Below are 20553 nucleotides of genomic sequence, written 5' to 3' on the forward strand. Positions count from 1 at the left end.
CTGCCTCTCAGACTTTGTCAGGTGTATTTTTCTCCATACTTGGGCAAAATAAATATATGAACTTAATACCTACTGGGCCTAACTTCTTATGGTAGGAATGAATTTGAGGCAGGATAAACTGGGGAAAATGAGGCCTGGGAAATAGCTGCCAGAAACAGGATAAATTGAGGAAAAACAGGACCTTGTGAAGGCAACTCAGAAATATGGTATTTAGAAACACAGAAGCACTCTATCTTTGCTTCTAAAAGAGACAAGGGAGGCCTTCCTTATCTCAGGGATAAGCATATGTTTTTTGGCAGGACTCATTCTTACCTAGAAACCAAACATCCAAGAACTTAAAGTGTAACACCAAGCCTGGTTGCCAGTGGCTCATGCCTGTACTATTCAGGGGGCTATTCAGGGGGCTGAGATCTGAGGGTCACAGTTCAAAGCCAGCCTGGAGTCTGTGAGATTCTTATCTCCAATTAGCCACCAGAAAAATGAAGTGGCACTGTAGCTCAAGTGGTACAATTCAGGGACAATGCCCAGACCCAGAATTCAAGCCCCACCACTGACAAAAAAGAAAGAGAGAGAGAGAGAGAGACAGAGAGAGAGAGAGAGAGAGAGAGAGAGAGAGAGAGAGAGAGAGAGAGAGGAGAGAAAGAAGAGAGAAACACCAGGACTTATTACAGCAAAGATAAAATACCTATCTTTGCAAACTTTGAAGTCATACCTCCCTGCCTTTACCATATAAACACCCCTGATACATGATAGGCATTCTTCCCAAAGCCACCAGAATAATTCAAATACCTTGAACAAAAGTGAGTGTCCTTCATCTCTTTTCTCTTATTCTCTGGGAAGGAAATGCTGGGACATACTGTTCACAATGATTTAGAAAAGGCCAACAAATTGCAAATATAAGTGCAATCCTATGAAATATCCTGCAAATAAGACACGTATAGTAAGAATTTCATCATACAATTTCACTAAAGTTTTTGCATTATTCTATACAATCAAAATAAACTGTTGATTACAAAACTAAATGTAACATCTACTAACAAAATGAATTTTCACCATCTGGCAGCAAGCAAGGGACAAAAACAACAATAAAAATCATCTGACAAGTTACATTTTTGTTTTTTTCATGGCTCACACAGTGCTCCGCTGCACAAAGACCATCCTCATCCTGAGTCAGCACCCTTAAGTCTAATAACTGTCACTTTATTTTTAAGTCAATCACATCAAAGCCAAGATCTTCAATCTTGTCATCACCTAGATGACATCTAAAACTGCACCTCCACTAAAACCTTAAACTCAAAACTCTCCCAACACAACCACCACCAACAGAACCTTTCACCCCCTTCTGGCTATTAAAGACCTGTTTGCTGGCCTGGTACAATGTCTCTCACCAGTAATTAATTCAACTACTTGAAAGGGAGAAACCAGTATGATCTTGGTTTATGCCCAGTAGAGCAAACCAACAGCAAGATTCCATCTCAGTAACAACAACTTTTAAAAAGCTGGATATAGTGTTTTACACCTTTAATTTCAGCCATGTGGGAGACTTAGGTAGGAAGACAATGATCCAGAACATCCAAGCAAAAAGTACAAAAACCTATCTGAAAAATACCTAACACAGAAGGGGACGATGATATGACTCAAGTGGAATAGCACCTACTTAGCAGACAAGAAGCCCAGAGTTCAAACCCTAGTACCACCAAAAAGACACTTGTTCTCTCATTCACACCTCTTGCTCTTTTAATGTGCCCATCAATTTCTGCCATCTTCACTTCTCACAGAGACCACAGAGCTCCTTAATGACTTTCCTGTCAATAATTCCATCCTGTTGCTTCCTTGGCCTGTGGCTGCACATGTCAACAAAGTCCCTGGTTCTGAAAGGCTGCCTTCGCCATGGCCTCCTTCATTTTTCCTTCTATACCTTGGCCTACCCAGTGCTATTGAAATGAGACTGGATCTAACTTTTACCATCTTGGCCACATGGTGGATGATAGGGAATTGGGTTTAACTGGCAACACCACCATGTCTTCACAGTAGAGGCTAGGAAGTTCCACTCCCAGGTGATGAGTGTCCCTGAATTCATAGAGGTAGGGGCAGGGACTTGTATGATAGGTTACTAGACTTGTCAGTCCAGTGCCTTAAATTTGTGAGACTCTCCAGTTTTCTGTGACCCTAACGCTACTTAAGCCCAGACCAGCTCAGGTGCCATTACGCCATGTCTTGTGTCTCCCATCTCCTGGCTCTCCTCCTGTGCCACTGTGGTGTCCCACTTCAGCTCTCCACTGGAGTTTGATCTGGTTTGGTGGTATTATTTTTCTGCTCTTTCTTTCCTCTCCTGCTCTCATGGCTCAGTTTTCTAACAGTATTAATTGTATTCGAGGGGCTGCAGGTCTTTGTGACATGAGTCTATCTGGAGTTGCCAGCTTCCCAATAAAGACTCCTGATCTGACCTCTTAAAATGGAGCTTCTCTGTATCTCACCACTGATAAACACCATAAAACACTATTAGAAAATAAAAATAAAAACAAAGCCTTGCACCACTGAAAACTTACCCCACCAATGTCTCCTTGGAACGTAGACTTCCAGAGATTTCAGGAGATAATTAAAGTGTATACCAGCTGGGCACTGATGGTTCACACCTGTAATCTTAGCTACTCAGGAGGCAGAGATCTGAGATCATGGATCAAAACCAGCCTGGAGAAGGAAAGTCCATGAGACTCTTCTCTCCAATTAACTGCCAGAAAACCAGAAGTAGTGCAGTGGCTCTCAAGTGGTAGAGTGTTAACCTTGAGCACAAAAAGGCTCAGGGACATGCCCAGCCCTGAGTTCAAACCTCACAACCAGCAAAACAAAAAATGTAGAAAGGTAGAAAATGTACATTATGCTCAAAGAAGTACGGAGAAAAGTAAGGAAAGCTGGTATCTAGAAGGGAAGATAAGAAGAGACTTTTGAGCATGCCAAGGTTTAGATGGATTGATACCTAGGTAAGAAGGTGAGAAAAAAAAAGGAATATAAGAAGCCAGGCACTGGTGGCTCACACCAGTGTTAGCTATTCAAGAGGCTAAGATTTGAGGATCAGGGTTGAATGCCAGCCCAGGCAGGAAAGTCTGTGGGATTCTTATCTCCAGGTAACTGGAGCTGGAAGTGGCGCTGTGGCTCAAATAGCAGAGTCCTAGCCTTGAGCTAAAAGAAGCTCAGGGACAGTGCATAGGCCCTGAGTTCAAGCCCCAGGATCCATACCAAAAGAAAACTTTTTGGAACTTTAGGAACTTTTCTACAAAAGCAGAAATACATAGGCTTGATGGTCTCAATTTTTATGACAATCAAACATAAGACAAAGAAATTGAAAAATATCACTGTTCAGTTAATATATATTTATGGCAATTGAAGTTATGAATAAGCCAACCTTAAAAACTCTAGGAATACTTGATTTCTATTAGCCTATGAGAAATAGATAAAATTCTTACAGAAAAAATTATCAACATAAAAGCAAAAATAAAAGAAGAAATATAAAAAACATGGTATTCCTGTCTTTCACATAGTGGTAGCAGATACTGCAAGAACTAAACTTCCATTTTTAAAAGATCACTCCAAAGCCAGGTGTCAGAGACTCACACCTGTAATCCTAACTACTCAGAAGGCTGAGACCTGAGGACTGAGCTTCAAAGTTCACAAGATTCTTATTTCCAATTAATTACCAAAAAAGCTGAATGTGGAGCTGTGGCTCAAGTGGTAGAATACTAGCTGTGATCAAAAAAGCTCAGGGACAGCACCCAGGCACTGAGTTCAAGCCCCAGAACCAGCCAACCCCTTCACCCTTGACCCCCAAACAGGTCACTCTATATACAAGCAAATACATTTTATTTGGAAATGTTAAATTTCCAGTCAAGTTTTCACTATAAGACTGGGGGCTCAATAGTTTAGTTCCTCACATAAGGAAGAAGCATCCTAGTGAGGAATCTTCTCACCTATTCTCTCACTCTTTCTAAACATCAGGACTTGCATCCCTGAAACTTCTCCTCAGGATGGCAGACAGGAGATTAAAGTTGGAGGTTTGTACCCTAGCTCTACCATTTCCAGTTGGGAGATCTCAAACAAGTTACTTCCACTCTCCAAATTCATGTTCTCATCTATAAAGTAAGAGCAAAAGTACTCAGGCTCACAATGCAGCAGTGAAGATGAAAGACAAATGTTCGGCACAGCTCTGGCATGTGCTGAGTACTCAGTGACTGCTACCTAGCACTATAGTGTTATTTTGGTGAGACTGCCAAAGTCGCTCCATCCATCGATGTCAGTCAAAGCTAAAAACTCATTACTTTGACTTATCATTTGATTTAGAATGTTGCTCAACACTGCATTAATTTCCATTTGTGAAGGTGACAATTTTTCCAGTTCATTAAGTTTTATAGGACCAACCTCATCAAAAAAGAAATCAGAAGCGTGGAAAATAAGGATTAGAAGATGAAATAATGAGCATAAATTTAGAGTTTAAATATATCAAGTTTCTCAACTAAAACAAAGTTGGCACTAGGATTCCTGGTTATTGAAGCAAATAGGAAAATACTCTAAACTTTGCGGAAAGGGGACAGCATCGCTTAAGAACCCAAAGTAACTTAAGGACAACAATCTCAACAGCAATAAGCTAGACAGAAGATTCACATGCTTCAGTCTTTCAGATTTTCCCCCCAGTCATGTAGATTCAATCCCAGGCCTAGAGACTAGAGCACACTAGACAAGTACTCTACTATTTGAGGCACACACACACCACACACACACACACACACACACATCGCCCATCAGTTGAATTTTCTAATGCTGTTAAATGTACTATCATTGTGACCTTTATTTCTGCTTTTGTATATGAATATCTAATATTATGGTTTGACATCAAAGCACTCATAATCACCTTGATTATTTTTATACTTGCCAGTAATTTTTAAAAAACCTCTCACACAACTTACGATTCTCAATAAGTACTATTTTGTCTGGCATTTAGTAAGAAATGGATATGAAAAATGTCTTCTTGCTTACAATAAATGGCTGATATGAACAATTTACAATAAGAATCTTAATACAGATTCTAGAAATTATTAAATTTCATAAATTGTTAATGGCCTCTACCTTTATTTGAATTTTTATCTGAAATATCTAACAACCATTCTAAAAGCCAATGTTCAAAATTCTTTCATTTTTAGAGTTGAATTTTAGGTTTCCAGTAAGGTAACATACACAAAAGATCCTCACACACACAAAAAAAGGTACTAGGCATGCCGGTAATCTCAGCTACTCAGGAGACAGAAGTAGGAGGATCTAACCTTAGAACTAGGCCAGGGGAAAATTGGCAAAACCTTATGTCAAAAAACAAAATACAAAGGAGTTGGGTGTAATTGCAATGGTAGAATGCTTGTATAGTATATCCAACAAAACAACATTTTAAGGAAAGTATTTCCTCCCATACCAACTCCACCAATTTAATATACATTTATAGAAGCAGTAACTTCTGAGTTTTATAGCTTCTTTGAATTCTTCATGATTACTGAAAGTCTCCTGTTAGATTTTTAAGGTGGGTCCCATTTATTCCTAGCTCTTGTATTTTTGGCTTGTGTGGTTTCATCCCTTAAGAGTATATAGAGCGGATCACCAAATTTGCTTCTAATGAAATGATGAAATCATTTCTATGATTCCACCTGATCATTCTGTGATTAAGCTGGAGGTCCTTTGGTCCATTCAGGTGGAAATTGTGAGTAGATAAAACACAACTTCTTTAGTATCAGCTTAGGTATTGGGACCCTCTACTCTCAGAGTTGCAGCTCTGGACTTGGACATGCCAGTGGCCTAACACCCAAGTAGTATTACAACTCTGAACTTGGGGTGTTAGGACCCTCAGCTCTTACTGTTACAGCTCCAAGCCTGGTGTCACAATCCTCAGTTCCAGTGTGAAAGCTTTGCAGGAGCCAGAGCTAGTAACTTTCAGTGGCTTTCTGGAACTCTTGCAGCTCACATTTGTCCTACTTCACCTCAGCTCTTGCAGCCCATCAAGTTCTGAACCTCATAGCCCTTCATCTCCCACATGCAGCTACTTCCAACTTATCTGCCACTGGGTGTGCCCAGTGGCAGAACCCAAGAATTATCTGTTTGTCTTCCTAGTGATTAAAGCAAGCAAAACTCCAAAGAGGGGGCTGGGGATATGGCCTAGTGGCAAGAGTGCTTGCCTCCTATACATGAAGCCCTGGCTTTGATTCCCCAGCACCACATATACAGAAAATGGCCAGAAGTGGTGCTGTGGCTCAAGTAGCAGAGTGCTATCCTTGAGCAAAAAGAAGCCAGGGACAGTGCTCAGGCCCTGAGTCCAAGCCCAGGACTGGCAAAACAAAACAAAACAAAACAAAAAAAACCGTACAAAGAGGTTTTATTAGGGCCCATAGCACCAAGGAGACAGTTTTCTGTATTCTGAGGAGCGGAGTGCTGCTTATATAGCAAGTCCACGTGTACACTAGCTATCATGTGCGGTGCTCCTCCCCAACTAAACAGAGGACAGCTATTAGACAGAGGACAGCTATTAGACAGAAAACAGCTATCAGGAGGTCCAGAGAGGCTGTAGGCAGGGTTATTTAAGGATCATCTGAAGCAACCTCAGCAGAAGCAAAGGTCTTCTAGAGCTGTGGCAGAGGATATGAGGCTGTGTGTGTGTATGTGTGTGTGTGTGTGTGTGTGTGTGTGTGTGTGTATGTGTCCACCATGAGGCTTGAACTCTAAGCCTGGGAACTGTCACTGAGCTCTTCAATTTAAGACTAGTGTTCTACCACTTTAGCCACAGCGCCACTTCGGTTTTCTGGTGGTTAATTGGAGATAAGAGCTTCACAGACTGTCCTGACTGGGCTGGCTTTGAACTTTGATCCTCAGATCTCAGCCTCCTGAGTAGCTAGGGTTATAGGTGTGAGCCACCAGCACCCAGCTGGTTTTTTGTTTTGTTTTGATTTTTCCAGTCATGGGGCTTGAACTCAGGACCTGGGCGCTGTCCATGAGCTTCTTTTGCTCAAGGCTAGCGCACCCTACCACTTGAACTACAGCACCAGTTCCGGCTTTTTCTGGTTATGTGGTACTGAGGAATTGAACCCAGGGCTTCATGCATGCTCTGCTAGGCAAGCACTCTACCACTAAGTCATATTCCCAGGCCCTGTGAGGCACAGTTATTAAAGCAGCAGCCATTACAGTTGCTGGTTCCACTACTGGAGCTAAGTTGGGGGAGGGGGTCCTGCCATTTGGGAGTCTCCCTGAGGATTTAAAGCAGTTTAAGTCATGAGGGCTCTCATGAGGGGAACCTCAGAGAGAGTGGATACTTGACTGACAGCTCCTGCAGTTTCCTGGAAATGTCAGGACTTCACCTCAGTGGTTGCCACTGCCTCTAGATCTGCAGTTGTGGCAGAATACGGCTTACAGATACAGACTCCATAACCCCAAACTTAAGAGTTGTATATCTGATCTAGCCTCTGCCCTTGTCCCAACTGGGGGATGAGGTGGTGTTCTACACCCTGGCAAATGCTATTTCAACAGGAATGGGATGGATCAGCAGTTGCCAATGAAGCAGCTGAATTGCTGGTATCTGACAGCTTTTATGCTTACTATGAAGATCTAACATGAAGCTGGTGCCAGTGACTCACACTGTAATTCTAGTTACTCAGGTGATTGAGACCTGAAGATCTCTGTTCCGTTCCAAGATAGCCCAGACTATAAAGTCTGTGACACTCTTATTTCCAAGTAATCACCAAAAAGCCAGAAGTGGAGCAATGGCTCAAGAGGTAGAGTGCTAGCTTTGAGCATAAAAGCTCAAGGACAGCACCAAGGCCCTGAGTTCAAGCCCTAGAGTCAGCCAAAAAAAAGTAAAGATCTAATATGAAATTTACCACCAGCCAAATACCCTTACAGAGGAAAAGTATATATCAAGCCTACTCTACTCAAGGATATAGTCTATGTGTTTTTAACAAAGCACAGGCATAAATAAAATTTCAAAAACCAAACAATGCAAATTCCCATGTACGTTGTATGGCTCAGTTGATGTGGCAGAGAATTCTCAATCAATCCTACCTTCTTCAGTTATGTTTAAAGCATTATATAAGAGAAAATACACACATGTCTGTCTGCATCATATATGACTGAGTCTTTATATATGCATCATATATAATACACATACATATATGAATATATACAAAGTTTTGTCATACATGTATATCTGACTAAATTTCTGGCTACAAATGTGCACATAGAACATTTGTCCTATACAAGAAAACATCGTAAGACATTTATTATCTGAAGTATCGTTTCATAGCGAGGCAAATTAGTACAAATTCCTAAAGGTTCTTCCATTTCTTATTATATTGCCAGTAAAAACAATATTTCTTTCTCTTTTTTTTGCCAGTCCTGGGGCTTGGACTCAGGGCCTGAGTACTGTCCCTGAGCTTCTTTTTGCTCAAGGCTAGCACTCTGCCACTTGAGCCACAGCGCCACTTCTGGCCATTTTCTATATATGTGGTGCTTAGGAATTGAACCCAGGGCTTCATGTATATGAGGCAAGCACTCTTGCCACTAGGCCATATTCCCAGCCCCTAAAAACAATATTTCTTAATATGAAAAGTTTCATCCATATACTAGATTAAGTTGTACAACTTGATTTGGTCTAAATTCTACACAAATGGTAAACAAGTTATGTTATGAAAGAAAGCATATATTTGCTTCTCTCTCACTTAACTTTGGTATAAAAAAATCTGTAATATCTGGGCCTTCTGGGAGGTATGCTCAAATATTTACTGCTCTAACAAAACAACAGTGAGAAAGCTGGTCTTAGAAGACTTTCTGTGATGTGGATTTTTTATACCATCTGTTTATCACCTTTAACAACTTTTCAGAAATGTGTAGATCAAAGAACTCTGCTCTATAAGACCCGTAACAGAAAATTAACAAAAACAAACACAGTTCCCAAGGGTCTCCACTTTCCATATTTCTCTTCTACCACTGCTCACAGTGCTCAAAGTTTCATTCATGGTGTTCATTCTGATTGTCCTTAGACAGGTGAACAACTATAGTCTTGCAAATTCTAAAAACAAAACTATTAAACTTATGCTTCTTAGTTCATTCACAACTAAAATACACAAGTACTACATGTAAAGGACATAGCAGCATGTAAATGTATAATTATCCCTAAAATAATCTTTTATTGCCAAACAGGTAAGTTAATTTCTAAAATCTTGAATAAAGTAATTGTCATTAAAGAACTTCTGGAACAATTATCTTCCTTAACCAATCTAATATGGAAGTCAACTAACACTGACTAGATTCAATAACTAAACTATTTTAAAATAACTTTCTACACATGTCAGCTTTTGCAAAGTACTTAACTCTTCCTTGGGACCATTTCTACAAAACAACATCATCTACCTCACAGGAAGTCTTATGAGATTATTCATGTAAAACACAACTACAGTGCCTGTCATACTATAAGTAGTTCAACAGATGCCTATTATTTTAACTTAAAAAAAAAAAGTCTTGAGAATGAACCCAAAGCTTTAAGGCATGCTAGGAAAGATGCTAGAAAAGTGTTCTCTACCATATTACCATAGAATCCAAGCTCACAGCAACTACTAACCAAGCATACGTGAAATACAAACTAGATAATATTTTGTTACCTAGAATCATTCCATCTAACTTTAATATTGCCAAATTAAGATATATATTAATTTTTCACCTCAAGCACCACAACTTGCTGTCATATATAATATATATCCATATATCCACATATATAATATATAAGCCCACAGCAAAAATTTTTTAAATTATTTTAACACCATCATTCACCTGTTCAAATGACTTTTCACTGACATTACTGTTTAATAAGCAGCTAGAAGCAAAATTTCTGATTGTTTCCTTTTTAAACAACTGTCTTTTTTACTTGACACTAAAAAGTAAAGGTTCTAAAGACAGTTTGAGTCATACATGCAATTATACCAATAGGCTATTTTTAAATTTACTTTTAAATCATTTTTGTTATTTTTAAGTAGTTGTATGTAAAGGTTTCAATTTATTGTCAATTTATGTGTACAATGAATCCTGATCAGTGCCACCGGTTTCATCATTCTCCAAGACCAGTGAATTGTTACAGAGATGATTCTGCTAAGTTAACTTACTGCTTTTCTCTGGTGAGTGAGAAGCAGAGTAAACAAGGAGAGGAGAAGGAAAATGGTTAACTGATATTTCCTGGCTGGGAACTTTTGGGGACAATTTCATTACAGAGAAAATCCCAACACAAAAGCTCCAGAACCTTCTGAATTAGATTATATTCCTACAGAAACAACAGAATAACTCTAGAGTGGGCCTTCAAAACACTGCAAAACAAGAATTTCATTAGGGCACAGAAGCATTTATTAAAAGTGTTTGTGGACGATGAAGGAATGGCTCAAATGGTAGGGTGCCTGCCAGTGAGTACAAAGCATTAGATAGCTGAAGTCCCAGAGTGGGACTAGGAAAAAAAAAAAAAAAAAAAAGCCCTAAACTAAACTAAAAACAGATGTGTAGGAACACAAAAGAAACTTATCTAGGAAGCACTGACCTTGGAAGAAGTTTGCAATTATCCCACAAGTTTAGGAAAGTTAAAATTCATAATCATTTGTGTTGTTCTACAAATTCTATCAGGAATGGCAAGAATGTGTTAAATAAGTCACCCCCAAGTACATACAAAACATTCAATTACAGCCAGTATTTCTTCCATTTCTACTACTTCCCCTTAATATTTCCATTTCTCCACTAGTGCATCAAAACAGTATTTCCCAAATTCTTCATCCTTTTACATCTAACCTAAAGGTCTTGTCTTCTCAGGAGAGACTTAGTCAAGTTTTACATTCTGAGTGCAAACTATTCTCGCACTTGGGCCATTTTTTAAATTTCTTACTTATTTTAAATTTTATTTATTTTCTTTACTTGTTTATTTTTGTGCTGGTCCTGGGGCTTTAACTCAGGCTGAGCCACAGCTCCACTTTCAGCTTTTTGGTGGTTAAATGGCGATTCCCTGCCTCAGGCTTTGAACCTAGATTCCCAGGTCTAAACCTCTAGACTAGCTAGGATTAGCACCTAGATGGCCAATGTTTTAATTAGAGTGTTTGTCATTCATGTAGTTGTCTAAGAGCATTTATATCTTAACAAGTTAATCCTTTCACATAGCCAAATGTTTTTCTATCCTATATTGATATTATAGACTTTTAGGTGGTAGAGCCTTACATAGTTTAAACTGTTAATATTTATGGTTTCTTCCTTTTATAGTATCTGGGTTGGTGTCATGTCAGAAAGGCTTCCCATCTCTAAAACTAAGCAAAATTATTCCTGCTCTTGTTCTAGTACTGTACTTTTACTTTTGAACAATCAAATCTTTAATCTTTCTACAATTAATTTTTGTTTATACCATATGATTCAGCATACAACTTTTTCTCCCAAACAGGGTGCCAAGTGTCCTAGCATTACCTGGTCCTTCTACCTAATGTCAATTTCAATTATCCCAGGTTCCTAAACTCTGGTTTAATGCTGATGGGCAGCTTTCATGCCTGCATTGAAGTGATCACTTTTCAAAGTATATTGTTATTCAAGGAGCTATATATTTTTCTTCTAGCATTTCCACCACCTGTTAGAATGAAAATAAAAGGAGAGAAGAGGAAGTATCAAGTTTGACAACAATGCCAAAATATGACCATTATTACATCACCAGAGCAGTTTCCTGTGTGTTTGTTCAACTGCAGTCATGAATTAAAATTAATTTGAATTGTTGCCTACGGACAACACATATGTTTTCCTCATACTCTAGTAATGCAGCAAATACTACACACAGTAAGCATATTTATTAGAACTGGGAGTTATCTATATTTTTATAGCATGGTAAACAGGAATATGGGATTGGAGATTCAAAGTATCTGATCTCCTTAAATAGAGATATTTTAAATCAGATTGAACCTGGCTCTTTTTCTGTTGGTGACAGTGTTTTTTTGGAGAAGTGTGCTTGTATTAATTAATAATAAAAGAACAATTTGGGACAAAGTACAATGGTTCATTCTGAAGATTTATCCTGACCATTAGCACAATTAATGTCCTTGGCCCTGACTAAGAGAGTCACTAAGCAACAATTCAAATTATAATTTATCTTCTAAAGTTCCTAATACTGCTGAATGACCAAGAATTATACTCTATTTCACAATTATATTTCCATCAATAGGGCAATAAGTTAACACAACAAGGCACTGCTTTTTTTCTCTATCGGATATATTTGGTTTATACAAATTAGTGCCTCTAAACTTAGTTACCTGCATAGGTTTAAAGAAATTGCCAATTAAACAGATTACTAGAGCCAAGTCTGCCACTGCAGTACTACTGCTCTGTGAGATGCCACTGAGTGGCCAAACAACATGATCACTGTATCTCTCTTGCCACTAGGCCATATCCCCAGCCCGATCACTGTATCTCTCAACCTTCAATGATAAGCAGCAACAAATGAATTTCAAACCCAGTACAACGCAATCTTTACTCTAAACCACTTTTCCTTTCTCTTTCCACTACCAAGTTTTGACTTAAGGGCCTTAGAGGTACTCTCACCCCCAGCATTTTTTTTTTTACTTGTTGTTTTTCAGACATGTCTTTCATTTTTACCTGGAGCCAGCTTCAAACCATGAACATTTTTCCTGTGTCTCCAAAATAGTGGAATTACAGAAACATATTACACCAGTTTGTTGACTGATAGGGATCATGCTACCTTTTTGCCAGGGGTGGCTTCAAACTGTGATTCTTCTGATTTCTGCCTCCCAAGTAGCAAGCAATACAGGTATGCACCACTATGCCCATCCTAAAAAACTGCTTGAGAAGACTATCCTATGCCAGTAGTGATGTAGTGTGAATACAATATGTTTATGGAAGAATCCTAGGAGCTTTGCAATATCGCAGACCAAATTATTCCAAAATGTTTTTTCCTTTTAAAAGTCAGACTGTTTGGAACAATCTTCATCTAGCATCCCCACCACAACTGCATATACAAGAAAGTATTCTAGTGTGAAGTGCTTGCCTTGTAGAAAAGAATCATAAAATTTGTTGGTACAACCACAGTAAGATTACTGTTGAAGCCATTGTAATTACACGAGGTCCTGTTAACAAAACTTCCTTCTCATCCTACTTTCAAGTTTTAATGACCTAAGTTGACTCATTTTTTTTCTTTGCATCAATTATTATGAAAATATTTTGTACCATTAGAAATAAACATTCTATTTCATATAAAATATTTTACTATATTTTGTTGATACAGATTTTATTTGATATAACTACATGCATACATATAATGAAACTATATGCACTATATTACATACATTACATATATACACATACATATATATGTATACACACCAAAAAATTTTGGTTGATTTTGGTTTGCTTTTATTTTTTTTGGAGAGCTATGTATCCCAGGCTGGCCATAACCTTATTCTGCCTCAGCCTCTTGACTACTTGGACTATAGGCTTTGTATACTTTTGTTTTTGCATTTCTTGTTAGTTTAAGAATCTCTGAAAACCTTGAATTTCTAAGATGAGAAATAATGTTTACATTAATGAGTCCCAAGGGGAAAAAATGTCAGGTGAGACAACAAGGAAAAAAAGTTCCAGAATATAAAATGTAGACTTTAAAAACAGACAACTCTCATGAAATTTAGCAGTCAGAGGAAAGGAACTAAGGAGAGGAGAGGTATAATACCCCCAACAGTCCTACATTTATAGAAATTAGACAAACAGCAGCACAAAATGACTTGCAAGTCAAGTTTACTACATCATTAAAGTTATACTATATCTAAATTTGTAAACATTTATTATTGCACAGAAATCACTCAAAATTATTTTTAAAAAGTAATACATTGGTAGTTACAAAGAAAATACACAAGTTACTTGATAAAGGTGACCAAAGTGATACTATAAGGAAAAACAAACAAGACTACTGTAACCTCCATGAAAAAAAATCTATGCATGGAATAACGTAAGCATACTGAGCTGTTTCCCAAATATTCCTGCAAACAATCTAGACAGATGTTTACACTCCATGTAGGGTCATATTCTTGTGGAAATGCCAAAAGGCTTCAAGTTCATTATCAACTTTCCTCACAACCAAGACTTTCCAACGAGGTCGCTAAATGTCAACCATAGTTCACACATAGCACTGTTTAGCTATCTCTCTCTTTCTTTTTTTTTTTTTTTTTGCCAGTCCTGGGGCTTGAACTCAGGGCCTGAGCACTGTCCCTGGCTTCGTTTGTTTGTTCAAGGCTAGCACTATGCCACTTGAGCCACTTCTGGCCGTTTTCTATATATGTGGTACTGGGGAATCGAACCTAGGGCTTCATGTATACAAGGCAAGCACTCTTGCCACTAGGCCATATTCCCAGCCCTGTTGCGAGATCTCTACTCAGAAATTAAATATCCTTTTCATAGCCTCCCTAAATTTGTTATTTCTTATGTTTCAGAAAATCCTATTTTTGCTAGGAGGCTTGACTGTAGTTCATTACAGCATTAAAAAAAAATTAGAATAAGCCTTGTCAGTTTCAAGTCCTCAGGTAGGACTAGACTGCAGAAACGGATTTTATCTTCTCATTCCTATTTCATTCATCCCTCCCAAATCTTTGAACAAAAATTTAAGAGTAGGCAGAATAAAATAATCATGCTCGCTTTAGTTTTCCTCTGAGAAAAAAAGCATTTTCGGTGCGAGCATATGGTATGGTTTTCCACAGCTAATCTATCACTACCCAGATACAGCCATCAGCCCTTCTCTGAATAAAACACTAATACATAGTATCGGGTATTATCTGAACCAAGCTCTATTCTCAAACCCAAGCTACTGCTTCTTCAAAAAGGTATAGGAAAGCCAGGCACTAGAGGCTCACATTTGTAATCTTAGCTACTCTGAGATCTGAGGATAATCCTAGCTACTGAGATCTGAGGATAAAAGTTCAAAGCCAACCCAGGCAGGAGAGTAAGTCTGTGACACTGACTCTTATCTCCAATCAACTACCAGAAAACCAGAAGTGGAGCTGTGGCTCAAAGTGGTAGAGTGCTATCCTTAAGCAGAAAAGCTCAGGGACAGCATGCCCAGGCCCTGAGTTCAAGCCCCGCAACCAAAAAAAAAAAAAAAAGTATAGGAATTAGATAGAGGACTGTTGGACAGCACTTTTGAAAAAAGCATTTTAAAGGTCATAAATGTTCGGAGAACTTCTGAAAGACCAGAATTACTGCAATATATTAAGAAAATGAACCAGTTTTACATTTGAAAAATACACAGGAAAATAAAATTTAATAAGACCTCCAACTTTTAGGGAAAGCTTGAAATTATAGCAATGAGATGTTGCTCATCTATCGACGGGGGTAGGGGGTCCCAAAAGGCTTATACATAAAAGAACTGAAGAGACTGTGGAGAAACTGATACTTTAAATATAGCAAAAATATAGATAAAAATATAGTTTGGACGCCAAGCATTAGTGACTCATACCTGTAACCCTAGGTATTCAGAAGGCTAAGATCTGAAAATCTTGGTTGATGGAAGACAGCCCTGGCAGGAAAGGCCATAAGACTCTTCTCTAATTAATTAGTAAAAAGCAGGAAGTGAGAGCTATGGCTCAAGTAGTAAAGCACCAACCTGGAGTGAAAAAGCTAAAGGATAGTGCCAAGGCCCTAAGTAATTCAAGCCCCAGTCCTGGCACTCAAGCATATGCGCACACACACACAAAGTTTTGGGACTACCCTCAAAAGGCCTGATATGAAGAACATTTTTAAAGTATGTATTATTCTGGTAAGTAAAATTTTATAAGAAACCACTCTTTTGAACTAGTTCTTTTCCTAGGCTCCTGCAGACTAGAACAATCAGAATGAAGCTACACTAAGTGTCTTTATTCCAAATGAATTTTGAAACAGGCCAGTTTCCCATAAAACAGAAGATGAGCAGTAACTACCAATAAAAGGGATCTAGTTCACCTAAGCCAATATAAAAAGGAAGACCCATGCTCTAATCCTATAAGGAAAATAATTGGACTGACTTTTGATCCTATTTCTATTTTCTTAAGCCCTTTTCTTCCTACTAAAGCCAAGCTCCTTTGCTCAGTTCATTAGAAGACTCATTCTATTTCAAAGAATGATTTCTAAAATTTAAACTAAAAACCAATTTGATCTTTAAATGTGTTACATTATCTTCCCTTCTGTTAATTCTTTAATCCTAAAATTCCATTTCTAAAGATTTGTCTTTAAAAAACTAAAACACTGTACATGTTTATCATACACAATGGAAAAACACTCACATTAAAAGGGATCAACTAAACAGACTAGTGGCCTATTCAATATAACCCAATACAGATGTGACTCCAGCTGCAACCATTAAGGCTGAGATAGGGGACAGGAGGTGTAGCTCATGTGGTAGAGTGTCTTTTAGCAAGCATAAAGCCCTGAGTTCAAACTCCAGTACCACCAAAAGAAAAAAACTATCACAAAAAGGAGATAAAAGTATAGCAGAATATTTGCAAAAATCATTAGGTAAAAAGGTAGATAAATTTATGGACAGGGATGAGAAGGGGAAACTGGAACGTAACGTTGTCCAAAATGAATTGTACTCATTGCTGACATGAAATAACTCTTCTGTATAACACCTTAATAAAATTATATGACAATAAAATTACACATATTTTTTTTTAAAGCTGGGCGCTGGTAGTTCACATCTATAAACCTAGCTACTCTAGAAGCTGATAGCCTAAGATCTCAGTTTGAAGCCAACCCAAGCAGGAAAGTCTGTGAGACTCTTATCTCCAATTAACCACCGAAAACCCAGTAGAGCTATGGCTCAAGTGGTACAGTGCTAGCCTTGAACAAAGACAAAGGTTGGTCGACAAAGTCCAGGCCCTGAGTTCAACCCAGGACCAGAACACACGAACATACACACACACCACAAAAGTAGGAGTTTTTGAAGAAGTGAAATCTGCAGATAGGTCAACACAATTCAGTTTTATAATACAAGGTGAAAACTTCCCCTTTGCTAACTTCAATCATTGGCCCTTCGGAAAATTCAAATTCACCCTGGATCATCTAACTGCCAAACTGAGCAGTAATTCAACAATCAACTTAACTTATTATATGTGCCATTGGAAGGCATTCCAGTTAGGTGCTGGTGCTCATGACTGTAATCCTAGCTACTCAGGAGGGGGTTGCAGGTTCAAGCCAGTCTGTGCAGGAAAGTTGGTGAAACTTAGACCTGTGGCTCAAAGTGGTAGGGCAGTAGCCTGGAGCAAAAGAGCCCAAGGACAGCACCCAGGCCCTGATTTTGAGCCCCAGGACCAAAAAAAAAAAAAAAAAAAAGGTATCTCACTGGCCAAAATAAAAGGTATTTCTGTAATGACCTCAGAGCGAGAAAATCAATGGAGGCACAGTTAAAGATGACGAAGGAGTTATTTATTAGTTTGTCTGCAACTGCTTTGTCCTGGGCTACCTCAGAACTAGGAGTAGCTGCAGCCTCCCAGGGGGTGTTTTTCATTTTTTTCTTTTCCCCCAGTCTGCAGGCCTCTTGGCTCTCCACAGGCCTCTCTGCTGGCCCGGGCACTGGCTCCGGAGGCGCCTCTTCTCTTGCTTCTTGAGGTCTCTAGCAGCTTCTTCCTTCTCCTGGAACATCCAGCCTGTGGGTGGCCCGCTAAACCGCCCACTGCCCAATCCCCTTTGACGCCCCGCCTCCCAGCCGGGGCATGATGGTGTTATCAGCATGGGGCAGGACTTCCCGCCCCTCCGATTCTCACATTTCACTGAATAAAGAAATCTTGAAAAGGAAAAGGAGAGGGAAAGGTTACATCTAGCAAATGAAAAATACTATTTATTTATTTTTAACCAAGTAAATCCTAAAGGATAGAAAGCAATGAAAAATAGTGTCATGAAAAAAAAGGAAAGTTAAATAAAAAGCTTACATTTTGATTTCTTTCCAGAATTGCATACAAATGCATGAAAGGGCACACACACCTGTGCATACAGGTGTGCACATACAGTAGATTGTGTATACAGTGATCCCTCACTTTACCGCTGGAGTTACTTCCAGAGTCCCAGCAACTGGTGAAAATCCGGGAAGTAGCATTATACAGTCCTCCCTGAATACATCGCGGTTCATTTACTGTTTCTTGGGGGATTCTCACCTACCTCGGGGGTCTTTGGATCCTAACTCCCTAGATATGTGAGAAATCACTACTTACTTAACTTTTTAAAAAAAAAACCCACAATACAGTGAAGTACAGTAAGTGAACCATGATATAACGAGAGGCAGCTGTATACCAATAGATACTTATGCCTACCATACACATTGAAACAACTTCCAGGAAATGGGCTCAATAACTGAACATGTGTCAAACTAGTCCTTAGCGCAGTATGGAACCATGAAGATGTGATTCCAGCTACAAGAGCTGGCATTGGTGCTGCCAGCTGTAGTCTAAATCCCCTAAAATTACACCATGATTTCATCCAGCATCACTCATAAAATTCATCTTCTCAGACTGATATTTTCAGGTGCCTCTCACAATATCAGGAGATTTTCACCAATTCCTTTCAAACAGTGATTGGCATATGAATGTACAAAGGATGCCAAAACAGCATCCTTTCCTCTGGCTAAGAAAAACAGGAGGCACTCAGACTAGGGGGGAGCCGGTATCTCAACAATGTATCATAAGGAAAAATTTTAGAGACAGCAAAACAACTAAATGCAGGACATGCAGGACATGAGTAAACTGGGTGTATATGATTGGGTATCAATAACATTAAAATAGTTGACTTTTCAGCAGAAATAATGAACTGTCATTGATGCAATTCCTCTTCCAAAAGCTATGTACAGTGTTTATGGTAAGGAAGAATAACAAAAAACAAATATAATTTTGTATAATTTGTCTGCATATCAATTTCAAGTCCTAATTCATTTGACAAACATTAAAATCTGTTAATAATATGGCCAGGTTTGGTAGCATCTCTGTGATAGCAGCTACTTGGGAGGCACAGATGGGAGCATTGCAGTTCAAGATCAGCCTAGGCAAATGGTTAACAAGATACTGTCTCAACCAACAAGCTGGTATGGTGGCATGTACATATAATCCCAGCTATGGAAAGGGAAGGCAGGAGGATCAAAATGAGACCATACCTGAAATATAATTAAAGCAAAAAGGGAAGGAGGTTTGAGGTGAAGATTTGGTTCAAGCAGTAAAAAATGCTTTCTGGCCTTGAGTTTAAACCCCACAAATAACAATAGTAGTAGTAGTAGTACTAAGCAACCAAGTTTTTTTATTATCTCCCCTACAAAATCACAAAATAATATAAATGTTCCCAAATAAAAATTACTCAGATGTTAACATCCATAATCACAATTAATTCCAGCTTAATATATACTTTTTTTGAAACAGGTTCCTACAACACAGACCAAGTTGGCCCCAAACTCACAATCCTCCTACCTCTGCCTCCTAAATTCTGTGACTATAGAGTAAGTCATCACACCCAGCTTATCACACCCAGCTTAATATATAATTTGCTTAACAGACACCCAAAATGTTCAGGACATATGAGTTACCAGGACCAGTGATTTTCTTAACAGCAGCCTCAAAAAAATTTATATCCAGTATCTGGAAATATCAGAAAACTACATTAATATTAGATAATCAATTGTCTATCTCCAAGTTGGGTGTTGTTTCACATGCCTGTCCTAGCACTGGGGAGGATAAGGTAGAAGGGCTGAGAGTAGTAGCCAGCCTGGGCTTTATGGCAAATTCAAGGAAGGCCAGCCTGAGTTACAAATTTAGACCCTGGTAAGGGAAGAGGCAGGATGGAGTAGAGGAGGGAAGAGAAAATGAAAAAGGGATGGAAGGTGGAAAATACACACACACACACACACACACACACACACACACACACACACACACCCCACAACCTGGACCTGGGACATGTTAGAAAGTGCCAAAGATGAACTCAAAAGACAATTGTTAAATACGTAGATCTTGCAGCAGAAATTCTGAAATCTCCTAATTCTACTTGATATATTATTCATCATTCATCTGACTGAATAAATGATCAAGAGAATGATAATGTCCCTGCCTACTGCTGTAACAAAAATAGGTCACAGGTCTGGGTATTTCCAACTCTTAAGCCTCAGTTTCCTTTCCTGAAAGATAGGGGTGACAATACACATCGCGTAGGATCTTTCCGATTAATATGTAAAGCATTCAGCACAGTAATTAGCACAAAGACTTGGTAATTATTACTATCACCATTACTAGAAATCAATGCATTTTTACTGGAAGGTATAGTCTCTGCCATAAGCTTCTATCACTGAAAAGTATGAAAATCATAAAAATAGCCTCACAATTTAGAAATCATGTTTAGCTCTTCAGATGCTTCACTCTTCCTAAACCAATCTGCAGAAGCCAAAGGCTGTGCAAGTGCTTCCTGTGTGTATGTGTTGCTCTGCTGGTGCATAACAATTTTAACCCACCTCCTAGTCCCAGCCTT

At 38.7% G+C, this 20553-nt stretch overlaps 1 protein-coding gene across 4 annotated transcripts in view; it reads right to left on the reverse strand.

Moving 5' to 3' along the window:
• The window catches only part of Pou2f1 (POU class 2 homeobox 1), a 147654-nt gene that overhangs the window by 113046 nt on the left and 14055 nt on the right, over positions 1-20553 (reverse strand). The window contains exon 1 of one of the 4 annotated variants that reach the window (XM_048357588.1): positions 790-2165. The exons of the other annotated variants lie outside the window; for them this stretch is intronic. The gene's annotated coding sequence lies outside the window, so the exon portion shown is untranslated. Of the gene's footprint in view, positions 1-789; positions 2166-20553 lie in introns of those variants that run through there. 4 annotated transcript variants of the gene reach the window in all.

The sequence above is a fragment of the Perognathus longimembris genome, chromosome 11, assembly GCF_023159225.1.
Source record: "Perognathus longimembris pacificus isolate PPM17 chromosome 11, ASM2315922v1, whole genome shotgun sequence".
NCBI lineage: Eukaryota > Metazoa > Chordata > Mammalia > Rodentia > Heteromyidae > Perognathus > Perognathus longimembris.